Genomic DNA, 18,887 nt, shown 5'->3' on the forward strand with positions numbered 1-18,887 from the left:
AATCTTTCTTTTGGACAAATCTCTTCACATTCGGGCATTTACATGTAAATCAAGCGGTCTGCCGAATCGATGTGAACCTTGGGTCGTTCTCATAGCGTTCGGCGTTACTTACACTCGACTCCCCAATCCAAGATTATGCGGCGAACGCGTTTGGTACATCGAGTCAATTCGAAGCAGCGTTTTCGTGATGACCCGGCGGCGCCCTTTCTCCGCACTTGCATCGATTCTCTCTCTCTCTCTCTCTCTCTCTCTCTCTCTCTCTCTCTCTCTCTCTCTCTCTCTCTCTCTCTCGAGATGAACCCCCAACCAGCCGCGGATGGGATCCGAGTGGACGACGAGACGAACGCACCGCGTCTGGGGATCGATCCCTCAGGGGGCATGAAGAAGGGTTGGAGGAGACCGAAAACTTTAAGAATGGAGAGAGTAATTATAACGAAGTCGAGGGATTGGAGTGAGGAGGAGATGCACAAAGGGGGAGAGGAGGGAGGGATGGAATCTGGGGCCGAGTCTCGAGTGGGAAGGGAGTGAGGGGACGAGCGAAGAAATGAAGTACGCCCCGGAATGAAGGGGGAGGGGGGATCGGGGTGAGGAGGGAGGGAGGAATCTCAGGTAGTATGGAGGGGAGGGAAGGGGGATTAATAGGAGAGCGGGCGCTCGTGAGCGAGGAGGGGGGGACGACCTCCCCCTCGCCCGCCCCCTCCCTCTTTTATGCCTCCCGGCGTCAAACAGTAGCATCCGGCTACCGTGCGGCCATCTCCCCAGCCTCCTCCTCCTCGGCCATCGCGTGGGTCATCCACTCATTCCTCCCCCCCCCCTTTTCCCTCGCCCCCCTTATCCTCGCCCACCCCACGCACTCCTCGGATGCTCCTCTCGCAACCCTGGTGGTTGGGGGGGGGGGGGAGGGCCGGAGGGAAATGGGTGTGGAAGGGGTCTTGATGAGGAGTCTCTCTCGGTGCCGGCGAGGGCGTGGCGGCAAGGGGGGGGCTCTTTGCCATCCAAGCGGAGGGCGGGGGCAGGGGCGAGAAAGAAAGAGAGAGGGAGAGAGAGAGGGGTGAATGGAGGGAGGTCTCCTCGCCCTGACAAATAACTCCTCGGCAACACACGCATCAGAGAAAGACAAGCGTGCGCTCGGGAGAGGGGCGAAATACGAAATTCTCCATGACAACGCCGCAAATTCTCTCGAGGCAGTGTCATAAGGAACTAACTTCCACTTCGCCGCGGAAAGTTGGAGGCATCACGGTCTCGAGAGATTGGAGGCGCCAGCACTCCCAAAAAGAGTAGTGCTAGGTGTCAGGAGAGGAGTGCCCATTAGACCAAATACATGCGCAGCAATAGGTTTATGGGAAAAGAAATGCATAAAATTTATACCGATGGACACCACGAGCAGGAATAAAAAATTCACACCATGTAAGTATTTTTTTGTCCCGATGAGACAGTCATTCTGGCACGGAGAAACTCAAATAAAGAAGCTCTAATTCGTATAATGGGAGAAGAGTGAAACCTCTGAAAAGCAATTAACTTGATTAAAAGGCAAAATAATCGGACACATCTTGAGGCACCACTGTATCCCGAAGACCATAATTGAAGAACAAATAGAGAAATGATAGAAAGAAGAAGGCCGAGGGTTCAGCAGGGAGTTATAGGGATCCTTACCATTATTGACACACGACATTTATGGTTACAATTGAATATCAGATAATTGAAAGCATGGAAATTTTAGAGGAATTCCAAAGGAACAAGAGGTAAATTATAAAATAGATGGGATCGTGTAATTTTTTTTCAAAAACTGTCAAATAATGTTTCAACGGTGTTACACTGTATTCAAATCATTCATGGGCCACACAAATCTGTATTTATTTCATACAAATATCACGCATTCCAAGGAAAAGGTGTATGGCACCTTGTCGAAATCCTTTATTAGATTCAAAAATATCACTTCAATATGAATGTTATTTTCACCTGACTTCAAAACGTGGTGGTCACAAAGAGCTAGTTGTATCTGGCAAGACCTACCCTTTCTGAATCCGTGCATATTCCTCGTAAACAAAAATCCTGCCTATTGATAATGATAGATGTGATAACTATGTGTTCTGGAGCCTTACATGCAATTGATGTCAGAGGGATTTGTCTGTAATTACTTCCCCATCGCCAAACAGGCCTGATGTTAGCTCATTTTCATCATTGGGTACCTCGTATTCCGCCACCCTTGATGAGTAAAATTTATTTCTAAGTATGGCGCTATTTCTGTCGCCAATGTCTTATAAATAATGTCGCCAATGTCATAATGGTAAGAGACCGGAGTCACTTTAGAAATATTGAAAACATTGAACTTACAAGTCGGAGCAAAGTTAAACACTGCAAAGCTATTAGGTATACTTTCGGGTGCATGTGTGTGTAAGATGTTGTTTGAGTGTTTGCATGTGTGTGGGGTGTAAGTGTTCATGCATGAATGTATGCCATGTTTTTTTTTGTGGATGTATGATTTTGTGGTTATTGCATGCGGTTTTTTTTTCTTTTCTAAATTACGGGTGGTGTCCTAACACCCCCCGCCACACGCCCTCGCGGGGTATTAAGTAGATGTAGATAAATGCGGTCACGAATTTTATCGGGACCGGTAGACTTTTTGGATCAACGCTTTTCCAACTGACGCAGTACTCCACGACAAGATATATTAATTCCGTTCATCGCGCACTGGTACTGTCGAACTATACCACATTAATTCTTTCCTGGCATGGATTAAATTAACTTTTGAAGAAGTAGTTCAGTATATTATCTTTTTATAAACTTAATATTGTTTATTACTCTTTATCGTCTTTCAAGCGCACCGAAGGTATATTTCCCTGAACATCTCTTTGCCTGAGCTGTGCTGAACTTCTCTTCCCTGAGCTTTGAGACTTTCGTCCAATGTAGTCCCTAAAATTTTACTCTTGAAATCAGGCATGTATATGCCTACAGCCACCTCAGGAATTTGACCCTTTAAACTGCCCGAGTATGTGTGCCCTCTTTAGAAAGGCTCCAACGACATTAAACGCGAAGCAGTGGAATGTAGAAGGAGAGGAACCTCTCGCTGCAATGTCCATAGTTGACCATGATGACCTCAAAGACAACCTCAACGTTTCGATTCCATATTTACAGCCAAGTGGTTCAGGATAGGGAAGACGTGATTTTGTAATCCATCACAATAATTAAAAAGCCGTAGTTCAATGGCTGAAATGCAAACTTGATCCATCAAATTAATTTCCAATTTTCATTTTACCTTTTGGAAAGAGTATCATAAATAATTTTACTTCCCAATGGTATGAAATACGAGTACTTTGCACATGAAGCGAATATCTTTTGCCGTCCTTCCTCTCAGCATTCCCGTAATGCATACTTATCCCCAATCAATGCAAATGGCATGATAGCCTGATAGCTTTTTATGATAGATAGTTCATATCCAATTATCCGATGTTGCCAGGGACTAATAATTCGCCCGCGGGGGAGCAAGGGAGAAAAAGCGATTGAGGCCTCTTCTTTCCCCTTCATATGGTTTTCAGACATTTCCCTCTGACGGCACTCTTCATCACACAATGGATAATTTGCGACCAACTCAAAATCAAGTTTACGATTCCCAAAAACCTGAGGCTGAATAAGACTTATTGTGATATGTAACCTGTTAAGAGCGAATCCTCTTGACCTCCACTCAATGGTACGGACTGGGGTCCTGAACACTACTTTACATACCGGTTACACGAGTGGCGGCTTGAAACGTAAAACGTGGACATAGAAGTATGACATACGTAATGAGTGCAGCCTGGAGGAATGAGATCCTAATATATGCCTAATCCACGAATCTTCCATACGATGTAACGCCGTGCACTGCAATGATCCACCCTTCACTTCCGCGAACGAACGTACTTTCTCCGTCCACCATGCCTCTTTTTTTCCCTCTGCCTCACTGCATAACATTCTCCCCTCTGCAACACAGTATTCAAAATTCCACTGTCACGAAATATGCCCACCCTTCACTTTTCCTACCTCCTCAGAAATTTTCTGAGCAACCCTCTTTCCTCCTCTGCCATGCCCGTAACTTCTTCGTCTGTCTCCTTTTCGGCCCATTGCCATCCTCACTACTTATGGAGCGAATTCAAAGCCAACAGGTTCTTTCCATGACTAAATAAGATAACAAAATACACATGCACGGGGAAGGACCAACACCTTTGGCGTGGGTATCATAAAGCATTTCCACCAAGCTAACCAATTATATCGTAATTAACCGTTCGATTACAGAAATAAGTCACAAGGAAATTATCTGGGAGGAAATAGAAATATTCTCCGCTTGAATTCGCCCGTTTAGTCCCCACATGTGTAGCATGGGTATTATAAATATAGCAAGACACCCCACCACGCTGACCTTAGGCTGGGTGTCGTTAAAATAACAAAAAGCAGATCCAATGTATTTGTGAATTGCCCGTCCTGCATGTGTTAAATGAACACAGGTAATTAGGAACTGCGTTGCATGTGAGTCCGCCCTTTTTAGTGGGTTTACTTATTGGTCTTCTTGGTGCAGCCAGTGGAATAGTTACGGAAAGTATGACATTAGTATGGCACTAAAAATGTGTATGAATGCATGAATTATGATGTCCGTTGACGCGCCCTTCCAGTGTATCGCGGTGTGCCGTGTGTACATACGAAGTACGATATGTGAAAGGAATCGAGTGGAAGTAGAATGGCTGGTGACCTTAAACCCCCTGCCACACGTCCTTGCCACGGCCTGCGGGGTAGTCTATATGCATACATACAAATCTTGTCTCGCATTGGCAAGTTTCTTAAAATATCAGCATTGGACACCGTTTAAGAGATGTTTTCAATGGACACAAACTTAACACACCGACAATTCTTAGCCTCACCCAAAACACAACCTCAAATGAACTCAGTACAATAAGCCCCTCTTCAAATCCGGACAACTTTCTTCATTTCTTCGTTACGTCCCACATGCCTGTGTCCTATTCCGATCCCCTTCCTCACTTGCCTATGTTCTCCTCTCCGCCACGACCAATCAAAACGCTCTGCATTCACCTATACTACCTCCTTGCAATTTCTCCCAACAATCCCCTCTCCTCCCCCACATATTTCACTTGCACTTCCTCATTTATTTTTCTTTAAATTCCATTCACTTTCTCCATCCTTCTTCGAGCTTAAAATCCTCCAATCTATAGTACGCCTAACATCCTGCTTCAATGACTGTTTCCGAGCGTATTACCGTTCGATTTCTTTCCGCCCATTCACATATACATATGAACTATATTTATAAGATCCAAATTTAATTTATTTTCCATATTTGTCAACAGGATTCATTATTAATTGAAATTTTAATTAGAGGACCTTAAGACAAAGTACGCACCATGGATGCGTAATTTATTTGACTGAGTAGTTTTCATTCGCCTAATATTTTTACGCGATTTTACGAGTTTGTCCATGCAAACTCGCACTCAGTGCGAGCACGTAGCGGGCGTCTGTACGAGCATTTAGCATACGTTAGTGCGAGGACGTTGCGTACGTTATTGCGAGCATGTGGCGTACGTCAGAGCAAGCATGTAGCGTACGTCAGTCAGAAGAGCGTACCTCTGAGCGCCTGTGCTGCCAACTGCGCATATGTCGCTGTTTCTGCGGTCAAGCAGCAAACTCGAAAAAAAATTATCCGAAACAAATGAACAAGAGGTGCGCGAGAAAGAAGGGTGGGGGCGAAGGGGAGGGGGAAGTGGAAAGAGAAGTGGCAGGGGATTGGTGGAGGAGAAATGGAAGGCATTTGTTATGCGCCCTTTCCCAGACGCCGGAGCCACCAACGGCCGGCAGCAGCGCGACGATAATGAGAAAGTATGCGCAAGGAACTTTAATAGCGTAGCCTGGAAGCTCTCTATAAATCGTCCATCCTGACGTGGCTCTCCATATATTTCCCCTCCCATCTTTAAGCCTCCTCCCCTTCCTCTCGCCGCAGAGGGCCCCCACCACACCCTCAATCTCCCAGAGGAACAGCCGCCGCCACACACAATACCAGAGAACGAACGTCTTTGAAGGAGGGGCCCATTCCCAGGTCACTCTCGCTCATCTCTCTCTCGGTTCACGAAGAAATTTTTAAACCTTATTATTTACATTATTTCCATTAATATTAGACTTCGAAAAACATGAGAAAGTTGATGTGATATGGGCCTGGAGGACTGTTACGCCACATTCGGAATACGAAGCAAATAATTGCGATCCATGTAAAACCATGGAGGTTTTGGAAGATGTTGCACCGCATTCCCAATAAGGAGCAAGAGGAAGAGGGGCGATAAAAAATCACTCATGCAATATCCGTAATATACATTACGAATTTTTCCCTCTTAGCAACTATTCCACTGGCTGCTAAGAGACAAATAAGGAAACCTATTACAAGGAGCGGACTCACATGCAACGAAGTCACCAATTAACAGGTAGCATTCTACCCATGGAGGACGGACCATTCAGAAATACATCCGATCTACAAACTTGGAATGAGCAACTACTAGGATGATCAGGTGGTTTCAGGAGGGGAGAGGCACGAGTGATGGCATAGCAGTAACGAGGTTATTGACAGCGAGGAACATACAATTAGGATGTTTTTTTGTTTAATAGATTTCGAGAAAGCATTCGATAGAATTAATTGGGTAGAATTAATGAATTTATTGCAGAAAATATAAATAAATTGGAGGAATAGTAGACTCATCCGTAACCTGTACATGTCTCAGACACTTGGCATCGAACAGCGCGAATGGTACTGATGTCTTCTCGCTGTCAAGGTCTTTACTCTTTCGCTGATGGTCACGGGCTGACAGAAATAACGTATTTGAATCTTTATAAGTTTATTGATATTGGCTATAGGAATTTACCTAAGTTTGCATTCACAGTCAATGGCTCAGACGTCTTTCTTCATGTCTCACACAGTTTAGGTGCGAGTGGCGGAAGAGGTGTCGGGATGGGCGATGTTAGGAAGATGGGTAAGACAGGGATATCTACATCTTCATGCATAAAGCCCAGGAGACCGCCGAAACGGCGTGTGGCGGGAGGTGCTGGGACACCAGCCACGAATGAACTATGGAAATCATGACACCTCTAAACAAATATTATTTTGATCATGCACTGGAAAAATACTAATTCCACGAAATAAGTTCCTTACACGCACAACTATTCAATAACAGAAATATATACGAAGCATGCGGGAGGAATGTTAAAAAAATGCTTACACTTAAAATCCACGCGGGATATCGACTACCACTACCAATTACGAATTATCTACTTCGCGCCCGCGGTCATATCCATTTTGATCTCTAATTAAAAGAACGACATTTTAAATCTATCCGATCTACTGGCTAGCTCCCTGATTTTAAGTACGTGAATTGATCTATCATAGTACATCGGAGCCTGTAATATTTCTTCAACATCCTCAGATAAGTGACTAGCCATAAATTTAAACATTATATTTAACCTATAATCCAACCTACCGTCAACTAGTGGCCCTCATTCTATTTCTTCCCATGAAACTGCTATTGTGTTCATAACATCTTTTCGAAAACCTAGCTACTCTACGCTGTACTCGATCTAGTTCCAAAATTAAACCAACCTCGTGAGGATCCCATACACCCGCAGCGTACTTTAAGTGGGGCCTAACTAACGTAAAATAACAAAGCTCGTTCACAATACCATTCCATTATCCAAGTATCCTTTTAATGAAACCAAACCTTTTATTTGTCATTCCGCAAATTTCACGAATGCGTTTTCCCCAATATATATCCTTAGTTATCAAGACACCCTTGTATTTTATAGTTTCCACGTTTATTATGTAGGTTTTCTGCATCGCCTAAGTGAAATGCGCTTCCTCCAGATATATCCATTATCACCCGTGCTTTTTCATGTACGTTTGGTGGGAAGGGTTAAAGAAAAATGCGAAGAGCTGGGGGTAGGAATAGGATTCGTTGGAAAATCCATAAAATCAGTTAGGTTTGTTGATGATCACGGTTTAGTTTGTTTGTCAGTCAAGGGTTTTCAGAAAATGCGCAAAGTATTGAAATTCAGTCCGGTAGGCATGAGAGGAGAAAAATGTGAACAAAAGAAGACTTTCCGGTTTTCAATAAAGAGAAAATATAAGTTAAATATCAAAATAGGAGATCATAAAAAAGAGCAGGTTGTACATTGTACGTATCTCGGAAGGGTTTAGGACCAAAATGGTCAAAGTAATGGGGACGTAAGGAGATGAATAACGTTTGGCAAAGAAGATTCCACAAGGAGGGAATTGATATCAGGGACGTTGAGTAAGGATGTTACGAAAAGGTTCATGAAAAATTGGATAAGGAGCGTAGTTATGTACGGGGTAAAAAGATGGTCACTGAAGCAGAATAATCTACGTAGATTGGAGGCTTTTAAAATATGGGTGTGGATAAGGTGAAGTGGGCAGAAAGAAATGCAAATGAGGTGTTAGGCATGGTGGGGTGAGAGACATAAAGGTGACATAAAAAAAGATTAATAAGGTGACATAAAAAATGGATGCAAAGCATTTTGTTCGGTAATTCGATGCTGAAAATTATAATAGAAGAGATGTTAGCAAAATGGGAAGAGCAAGAAATATGGTATTGGTATGTTGGACGAATTAAAGTGAGGAAGGAAGTAAGCGGATTGAAAAAGAAACAATGCGGTGTCAGTTTTCAGGTTTTTTTAGAGGCAAGGAAATATATGGTTTCATACGCTGTCTACCAAAACCTACCTCGACCTGTGCGAAATTCTTGCCGGTGTGAATTATAATACAAAAGAAGGAAGGAGATGGTGTTAGCCAAAAAAAAAATTGAAGAACACAAAATAAGACCCTCATACGTGTTCCAAAATGTTCGATGGTAAGATCACCTTCCTACACGGTAAGAAGGAACTGGGGTGAAGGTTTCTGGAGGGGAGGACGAGGACACTGACTGGAAGGAGAAGGCGCCGAAAGGTTTATCCCGGTCCCGAACCTTTCCTCGCCACTCCTCTTCTTCATAGCCATGTCAAGGGATTAATTGCGCGCCGAAACCAACTTTCGCGACCATCTCAACATTCCCTTAAAATGAAATGTCAATATAATGATTGTAAAAGACAAGAGCATCGGGCACACCTTGAGGCACAATGGATTAATTAGAAACATAATAAAAACCACAGTAATCAACCCAAAGGTCTGTTGGGTAGGTGATGGTAGAGTTCACCCAGTACTAAGCCCTACACAGCATGCGAAATACGCACATCCGGGCAGGAGGACGAAATCCTTTCCCTGCGCCGGTTATGGTTTCCCAGGAGGAAGATCTGGTACCGGAAAAATCACACAGCTGAGGGTGCTCGAGAGGCGTGACCCGGGTACTCCGGTCTGTACCCCAGTAACCAAACACTCTAAACCCCTGTTCTAACAAACCCCTTCCCCCCCGTAGGAGCAAAATAGAATTTTAAGCGAATTTCCCGCAAGGAAGACCTAGAGTTAAGTTCGTAGAACGAATACAAAGGGTCGTAAAACAGGGAAGGTGTCAGGGCGTGTGGGGATAAGCTCTCAAAAGAGAATAATGGGGGACTGAAGTCAACCAATCACAAAAGTTAAATTAATAACGAGGAACATGAATTAAAAATTTGCACTTCAAATACATTTACGTACTTGAATACTTTTCTTAATTGCAGAGTGCTGAAGTGATTTTAAATTTGATCAAATTAAATTAAAGTGTTTAAAATTAAAAGTTAATTATATGTTTTTTAATGTCGCGTTTGGTCTGACGCACCAAAATCGGAAAGCGAAGCGAGAGCGCAAGCGTGGACACCTTTGGGATGGATGGGCCCCCACGTCATCCAGCGGCTCCAGTTTGCCCAGGATTGTGCGACTGGAGTCACACTGGAGGCGGGGGCACTCACTCTCCCTCCTCCGCCCTTCAAGAAGCTACCATCTCCCCGGGGGCACCGAGGGGACCTTATTCCGAGGACGCCCCTCATCACTACCCGGAAAATAAATGATATTCATCTCCCATCCCCAACTCATAGAGAAAGGAGAACCCCGACCCCCGGCCTCGTAAGACTATAACTCATCACGGGGGAGCGGAACACAATGGCACCCACCCATCCCAACCGGAGGGAAGAGAATTTTCGGCGGCGGCGATGGAGGGGGCGGTCCAGGCATGCATTCCTCGCGTTCCACCGCCTCGCCTGCCCCCGATATCTCACCATTTCCCCACCCCTTTGCTCCGCCGCTCGTGTCCCTTACCTCCCTGTCTTCTTGCACGCCATCGCAGCCCTTCTGCCGGACGCTATCACGGCGAGGGCCGCTCTACGGTTTAGGGGATATTGCCGTACACGGCTGGGGAAGGGACGAGGCCGAGACTCATCGGCTGAAGTTAAGAGAGGTTCTTCTTGCACCCGAATATCAACAATGCTTGGTTTTAACTTACGAATCACATGGAGATATTTCACTCCACAAGGTGCTATTTATTTCCTTATTTTTTCAATTTCTCCCGTCATTACTCTCATCTTATAAAGTCAAAAAGTGGCAGCCAATATGCCAATAAACCTTTTCACACCTGTATAATGAAAAAAACCTCATTGCATTGCCTACAATTTTAAATAAAACAAACCATTTCGATTCAAAATTCAAGAAACTTTTAGAGTTCAATCGGTACCTTCATTTGGATCCGGTGAGTTATATTCACTTTGTTTAAACCAATTAAAAATAAGTTTTCTGTTGACTATTTACAAATGATCAGAACATTTGAAAGAGAATCCGAAAGTATTTTGGTCGTACGCCAGAGAGGTTCAGGGAACTAAGTCAACAGACAATTCACTCAAAAACGATAAAGGCGAAAGAGTGACTAGCACTTCGTGACTATATTCCTACAAGGAACTAGCGTCGGTGAATTGCGCCGTGTCCATCGCTAGTAGATCACAAGGTTCTCAGCGATTGGATAAAGGCTAATGTAACACCAATACTTAAAAACAGAGACAAGGAGGAACCGAGTAATTACAAACCTATTTCCCTCACATCCATATCATGCAAGACCATGGAACATATAGTTGCTGGTACGATAGTCGGATACCTGGATAGTCAGGAGTTTTTGATGAATAACAAGCACGGTTTCCGAAAGGGTAAAAGACAAAGAGAGACAATTTGCGCTTTTTGTTCATTGTATCCTTAGTTCGGGAGAGAGCAATGGTCCAATGGGTGCGGTTTTCCTACATTTAAAATAATCTTTTTACTAAGTACTTCATAATAAACCAATCATAAAGCTATCAGCATAGAATAACATAGGAACATAGATAAAATATCTTGGGCTGAATTAAAGACTTTTTCAATGGTCTTGTAAGAGCAGTCATAGATGGTGTTCACTCCAATACAGTAGAAGTCACTTCAGATGTTTCCCAGGGAAGTGTAATTGGACCTCTTTTATTCCTTCTTTACGGCAGCGACATTAACTCTGTAGCTAAGATCGGTTATTTGCCAACAATGCGGTGGTTTACAGAGATATCCGTAATCCGGAGCATAACGCACCTTTAGCAGATGAACTAAATGCTATTCACATTTAGGAGTGTACTACGCAAGTGCGCCCATGGAAATTAGAATTAAACTTAAAAAATACATAGTGATGAATATTTGGAAAAAGAGAAATTCCTCCCAGAACGCCTACTGCACCGGGAACACCGAAATAGAAAGTGTAGACTCGACTAAATACTTAGGCGTTACCCTCACTCACAATCCCTCATGGATGAAGCATATATGGGGAATATGTGGGCAATCTAACAAAAATTAGGATTTATTAGAAGATTTTAGGTAAATGTGATGATAAGGTCAAAGAAAAATGTTATCTGTCGCTGGTTAGGCCTCAATCACAATATGCGGCTACGTGGTATATGGGATCCTCATGAAGTTGGATTGATTGCCGAATAGAGCGCATGCAGCGTAGAGGAGCTAGAATTGCAAAACGTTGCCATGACAAACTGACTAGCGTATAAATATAATTAGAGGAGGTAGATTGGGAATCACTAACGGAGCGAAGGTTAAATTGAACATTAAATCTCGTGAATAAATCGGTGGATGTCGCTTTAGCAATGATGTTGAAAATGTTTTATTAGCCCCATTGTCTTACGGTAGGGGAGACCATGTCGGTGAAAATTGGTGCAGAGCAAATAGATTTAAGGTGTCGTTTTTCCCGCGAAAGTTAAGGGATCAGAATAAAATAACGCTTGTTCGACCGCGCTAGGATGAAAAGGTGTTCTGGGTCAAGGGTGATCCTACTTTTAAATACCTAGCACCTCGACATCTTCTTTTCTATGGGGAAAGATTAACAACACACGATTAACTTTTTAGATTTAAGAATCCCATTAATTAAACAAAAGCATGTATTCGTTATTTTCAGAAAACAAAGCTACAAAAATTTACTAAGGAAAATAGCCATCAATCAAACCTCCCTCTTACACTAAAAAAAAACCAACCGACACCAAAGGGTAAACCCTAGCATTTCTCCAGAATATCTCTCACAAATTATCCAATCGCCTCCAAACCTCCTGTAGAGCTGATTTGTATACATCCTGACCCTTTCCAAACTTCTAAGCAACGGCAATGATACACAAATGGAGAGAAAAGAGAATTAACAATTGTGATTTCCACAATACCATTTTCACTCACACGACCCGGGTTTCAACACTTCGTGTTACGTTCAGGTTCGCCGAAGTAAAGATGACACAAAGTGTTGAATCCCCCGGGTCGTGTGAATAAAAATAGTACAATGGAAATCACAATAGTTAATTATCTTTTCTCTCCAAAATGAATGTTTCCATCAAGTTAAACCTGAAACTATATCGTTCGTTAAGAATGCTACGCAAGATAGTAGCAGTTTCTAAATTAAAATGTAACAGCTGCAATATAATTTATATTGGTCGGCCTGGCAAAAACATCCAAAAACGGGTTCAAGAACCTTACAGTTGTTTTAAAAAATCTAGCTCAGCCTCCTCCTTCACTACACATTTAAAATACCACAATGGCAACAGTGCCTATGCCCTGGAAGTGTAACATTACGAAGGTTTTCAATTGGATGCCCTCGAACTGATGGAAATTGTAAGACTTTCCTCTGCAATGAGCACATTTTCCCCACATTTCCCCATTACTCCCTGCACATTTGAACCCAAAGAACAACCACATGCCCCACTCCTTCCCTTCCATCACTACTACTCCACAATCGTCTCATTATCCCATCACCCCTCATTGACCATAACCCCCTTTCCCACATTTTACCACCCCATAACTTCTTGTCGTCTTATAAAATCCTTAAAATATAATCCATAATTACCTGCGTAATAGAAGGTTCATAACGCACCCTCACAGAGGAAGAAGGTGAACAATCCGAAAACAACCTGAGTTGTTTTAGGATGAGACCCCTCGCCCACCACGACCCTCGGCAGCAACGGGGGGGGGGCAGAGCAAGGTCGCCCTCGGTCCCCTCCACGCGCGTCATTCATCATCAACAGGTTGCCGGTGCCAGGGAAAACGTCACCCCGGAACAAAAGAAGAGCGACAGGCGCGAAAACGGGGAGAAAGGAGTGCGTGCAGGAGGATGGATACGAGGGGGCCAGAGGGGGTGAATGAGGGAGGAGGGCCGCCGGGGGTAGGGGGTGATGGCGCACCTCCCCCCCGCCGTGGCATCGGCCTTTGAAGCGAGAGCCATCATCAACATTCCACCCCGAGCGGGAGATTAATAGCACCGCGATTCGACCCGCTGATTGCCGCAACCACGCCGAAGAGCCGCTCCCCGACCTAGCGGGGGCGGAAAGAGGACTGTGCCCCGCCCCCTCGCCCCAGCATCCCGGGCATCAGCAGCCTCTTCGTATGGAATCATAATGAAATTTACTCTTCACGATCATCGAGCCCACTCCCCGGAGAACTAACTACTTGCCCTTTTTTCCGGAGACGAGAAGAGGGGACGGACGGGCGGGTAAGTGCCGCGGCCTGCTAAAAGGTGAGAGGACCCTCGCAGCCGTCGCGTCCCGGAAGGAAGAGTTGGTCATCGGAACGAGCAAGCACCCCGACAGCTGAGCCCCATACGCGCGCACACGGTGTTCAGGGCCCTAAGGGGGACGCCCAGGGGAGTTCTTCGGAGGGGAGCAGAGGCCCTACCGCGTCCCATTTCGCTGCGGGGAGGTAGCCCTGCGTCCGTCTCCCTGGGGACGGCCTGCCGCGCGTCCGTCATCCACGCCTCCGACGGCGACCGGTTGAGGGGCACTGACCGCCAAACAGACAGATATATGTATGCGTAAAAACGATGACAAGTGAAGGCCCATTGTATACGCACAACTCGAATACCATACATCTCTCAACCTGAGTATGCATATGGCTAACCTGGAGAGGAAGGCATAGGAAATTAAAATGTATTTCACAAGAAGCGTAGGGTAGCGATGTTTTTCAGGGTAGAAATGTAAATCACAGGTGTTATCAATCGTATATTGAGGTGGTGTGCGGTAAATTATATTGTATAGTACCCCGAAAATCACCGCTAGGGTGTGTGGCAGGGGGCGTTTACACATCACTTTTGGCCCAAAATACTCCCCCGCTAATAATGCGGTCGGACAAAGTTATTCTAATCCCTTATCATGCCTGAGAAAAAAGGCATCCCAAATCTATCAGTTCGAACATCTCTAATTTAATTCGTATGATCTCCCCTATCGTAGAACGATTGGGAGGTAAAAATAAGAAGAGGTAAAATATATTGACATTTTCGTAAAAAATACTCCAGAGGCCATCAAATGATTCGGGCATCAGTGACCATAAGACTATATTAGAAGGAATTACACGAAGTTCGCAAAACAAATAGAGCCTCTTTTTAATTAAATTATATTTTTAACGGTTGCGCGAGAAATTAAAACAAGATCTGCAATCTTTCAGTATGGAAACCCACAGTGGTGTTACAAAAAAAACACTTGGACACGTTTTTACACGCGAGCGTAAAAGTTGACGGAATTGAGAAATGTCTTTCACATAGACTGACTCAAATGGGATAATAATGAACATACATTGCATAAAAGAGAAGCAATAGTGCTCTCGGGGGCAAAGGAAAATTCACTCAAATTTCATAAATAGTTAGCAAAGCATTGACAAAAATCAAAAGAAGACCTCAGTAGAGAAACTCGTAGAATGAAATGCAAAACTTAATGTCTGCTGTTACATGTCCTTATAAATCAACCCCAGCACACACCCCTGCGGTGGCTTGGTACCATGAGGAAGTAGATGTGCATGCAGACGGAGCAAAATTAAAGCAAATTGTGCTGCGTATAATGAGGACCATCTTGAGTAGATTTCAAGAATTATTTAGATAGTGCTATAATTGAGAAGATTGGTTGAAGCAGAACTTGAATCGAAAAGCGTCGCTTTTGACTCACAGCTTCCGACGTAACCACCCAACTGTTGCCCTCTTGAGTGACCATCCAAATTTATGCTCTCGTCTTGCGCCCTCTATGGTTGCTACCTGTTGTTTGTTGAATTAAAACTCTCCACAAAATTCATCTAGATCTCTCTCCGCAAGCCTGCACAAGGGCTTGTTGCAGGTGGGGTCACCATCCATGACCTCAACTGGTGATTGTCATTAATGACTTTCGGGAAGTTCAAATTGGCGGACGTCCATACTTTAGCAAAATGTATCTCTAACAGCCGATACTGTTGTTTCTCTCGCGTGAAATTACTCCGAGTGCTTGGATGTGACGCGTAATTCAACCACGCTTTCGATGCCCTATCCTGTGAGAAAAGCATTCCACCTCCTCCATTCTTGGCCTCCGAGGTAAGCCCCGCGTGATTTTGGCGCTAGCGTCCCATTTTCCCGGTTTCCCCAGGTTAATCGTCTCCGCGGAAGTAGCAACGCGATCCTGTCTACCCACGTCCCTTCACACCGAGTGTCACAAAGTGCGGCACCCTTCAGTATTTCCTTAAGCCAATGGCAAATCCCCAAGGTATCCACATCACTGGGAGCAGTATTATTTACCAGTTAGGATATCCAACAGGAGGAATGGTAGCGACAAAGGAAATCAGCGACAGGACTCCTAAAGGTACAGGTACATCCGTGTGACACATGTGGAGCCACCGCTGGCGTTCGATCGATGGGAGCTTCCCAGTAAGTCGTGCGTCAACCACTCTGCACACCACTTAACATTTATCAACTCTTAGGTCGTCACTTGATCGACATCTACATAATACCCTGCAACCCACCGCAAGGACGTGTGGCGGGGGGGTGTTAGATCGCCATCCGCAAAACAGATACCAACTAACAGATAGATGCACATGCACCTACGAATATACTTTGTGTCTACGCAGTGTTTAATCTTGTCCTCTCTTGTAAATCGAATGTCTTCACTGTTACTATAATGACTTTGATTTCTTAATATGACTCTTGACTGTCCGGGGAAAGAACGAATATTTGTATCTATCTGTACTGGAGTCTATCTCTCTTATCTTTGTGGTCTAACCTACCTAAATAGTGTTGGCCATTATGATTCCTTTTTGTGTCATCGCTGAACTCGTTTGCTCTGAACGGTGTTGAAGTCTAAGATTCACATATTCTCTCCCTATGAAAGGCGTGGTGTCACAACTACCCCCAAATATTTAACTTGATCTTCCGTAGTTAGCACTGAGCCCTCTATTTCATTATTTACATCCTGCTCATCACTTCCTTTAACAAAATGCATAAAATTCCTCAAAAGAAGGCTATGCATTCTAGGCTCAAGACTAGGCTAGATTTTTAATTTCAAATGTATTCAGGAGCCACGAACATTTCATTGATACAGTATCGGGCCACCGCTTCGACTGGATTTAAGCTCACATTCAAATGCGTATGCAACCTAGCTACGTTGTTAACCCCAAGTATTTACTCTGTTGTCGTCTTCGATCACAACTATTGAAATTCTTAACCATACGCGGAAACATTAAACTTGAACCCTATCCATCATTGAGTCTGCCTCGTAGGCCCTCAAGCATAAACATCACACCGCGGAGCAATAGCGGGTGTAATATCTTCTAAACACCTTCGTTAAAGTATTGTCTCAAATTCATTCTGGGGATATTTCCCGTATTTCAACCTTCGCTCTCAAAATGATCCCAAGCATAAATCTTCGGCAATTCCTGTGCACAGCTAATTTGATCATAACTTGTGTTTACCAACCCAACTGCCTTCAGTCGCTCACCATCCATCTAGGACGACAAGCGCACCTCTGAAGCATCCCTCCCATACGCATGCTATGTGGGGAGCGGTGGAGTGGGGGGGAGGGGGGAAATTCTATGAGGGGGTAATGGAAGCAGCGGTATGGAATTCGACAGAGGGCGGTGGAGCGCGTGGAATGCGGGCGGAGGAGAGGGGGGGGCGCGAGGGGGCGTGTGTCGTCTCGATGGCGAGGGAAATACCCCCGCCCCAGCCCCCTCCCCCACTTCCCTCTCCACGAGCGCCACAACGACGGAAACGTGGTGGTGCCATACGTACGTACACCATTTACACTGTAATCGACGGCAATCCCGCCTCATTGCCACGCAAGGCTATCACCAGGGGTTGTCGGCACATAGGGCAAGGAAACCTAAGGATAGCGACCTCGATGAAGTGCCTAGAGCCACGAATTTCAGGTACAACAGCACGACTACATTGGGAAACAATCTCAGAAGCCAGGCAGCACCTTAGGCAACAATTACAGATATTTCTCTCTTATATCTCTTAGCCCTCAAAATTCACGCCAAGTACGTACTTAGCAAACCACCGCCTGGAAGGAAGGGATACGCTGCTTTGTACTTAAATACTAAAATTGAATGTTGCATAATGTCAGACACTAATGGAAATTTTTAAGTAACCAATTGAAGGCCGCATATTTGTCATTTGCCAACCAAAATCGTTATGAATGCGATAACAGTGATATGGAATTTGTTTGGCGTAACGTGAAGGATTACAACACAGAAGAATATACATGTACTTGTACATTCACGCCACAAGCCCCACAGCTCCAAAGAATATGTTCTCCCAAACACTCAATTACTAAATATCCACACTCTCCGCCTAGCAGAGCATATGTCAATCATATCTGTATTCGCCGGCGACATTAGTGTCCCGTCCGTTCATTTGGACAACTATCTGGTAGAAATGCCAGCAAAAAATCTCGATTCACCGCAAAATTTTCCGAATACATTTGTCAATTACTCGTCAGACTGATGGTGATATCGCCGACACGAAGTATCACCATTCTCCACATATTTGTAACTAATAACTCGGAGATTATTAGAGGCGAATAAAGAAATAGGGGCATTAGCAGCAAAAATATTACGTGCGTATGAATTAAAAATAAATACACAAAAGTGATTTCGCAAAAACCTTTAAAAAATGGAACCAATAATGGGAATTTTAATGGTATTCATGAGAAATTAAAATAAGAACTGCAATCATCCAGGTTGAAAACCCGCAGCGCTGGCACAGGACTTAATTGGAAAATGCTCTTAAATATTATACATATACATGCACGTGACAAAATAGAGAATTGTATTCGAAACATATTCGGATACAAAATAGCTAACCAAGGTGACAGTAAGTTTGCTGCGTAGACTTATAGTGCTTTCGTGGGTGGATTCTCCTTATGGTAGATGCTGCTTGTATATGTATTTGCATGAGTGCGAATTAAAATAAGTTTTGCATGAGTAAATATGTCTGTGTGGGTGTACATTAGAAGGTTTATTTTATTTTTGCATGTAGTTGTATTCTATTTTACGGGTGTTATCCTAACACCCCCTGTACGGCCAGACGCCCCTACGGGGGATTTCGGGTAGAGTGTAATTGTAGATGTACATAGAATGATGAAATATATCCTTCTCGTAACGGCACTCTCACTGAGAA

The 18,887-nt window shown here is 44.2% G+C and overlaps 1 protein-coding gene across 1 annotated transcript in view; it reads right to left on the reverse strand.

Annotated features, from left to right (window-relative positions):
• ex (FERM domain containing expanded) overlaps nt 1–18,887 on the reverse strand; it is a 235,871-nt gene that overhangs the window by 67,450 nt on the left and 149,534 nt on the right. The window lies entirely within an intron of this gene.

Source organism: Hetaerina americana, unplaced genomic scaffold (genome assembly GCF_022747635.1).
Source record: "Hetaerina americana unplaced genomic scaffold, ioHetAmer1.1.p SCAF_10, whole genome shotgun sequence".
Lineage (NCBI taxonomy): Eukaryota > Metazoa > Arthropoda > Insecta > Odonata > Calopterygidae > Hetaerina > Hetaerina americana.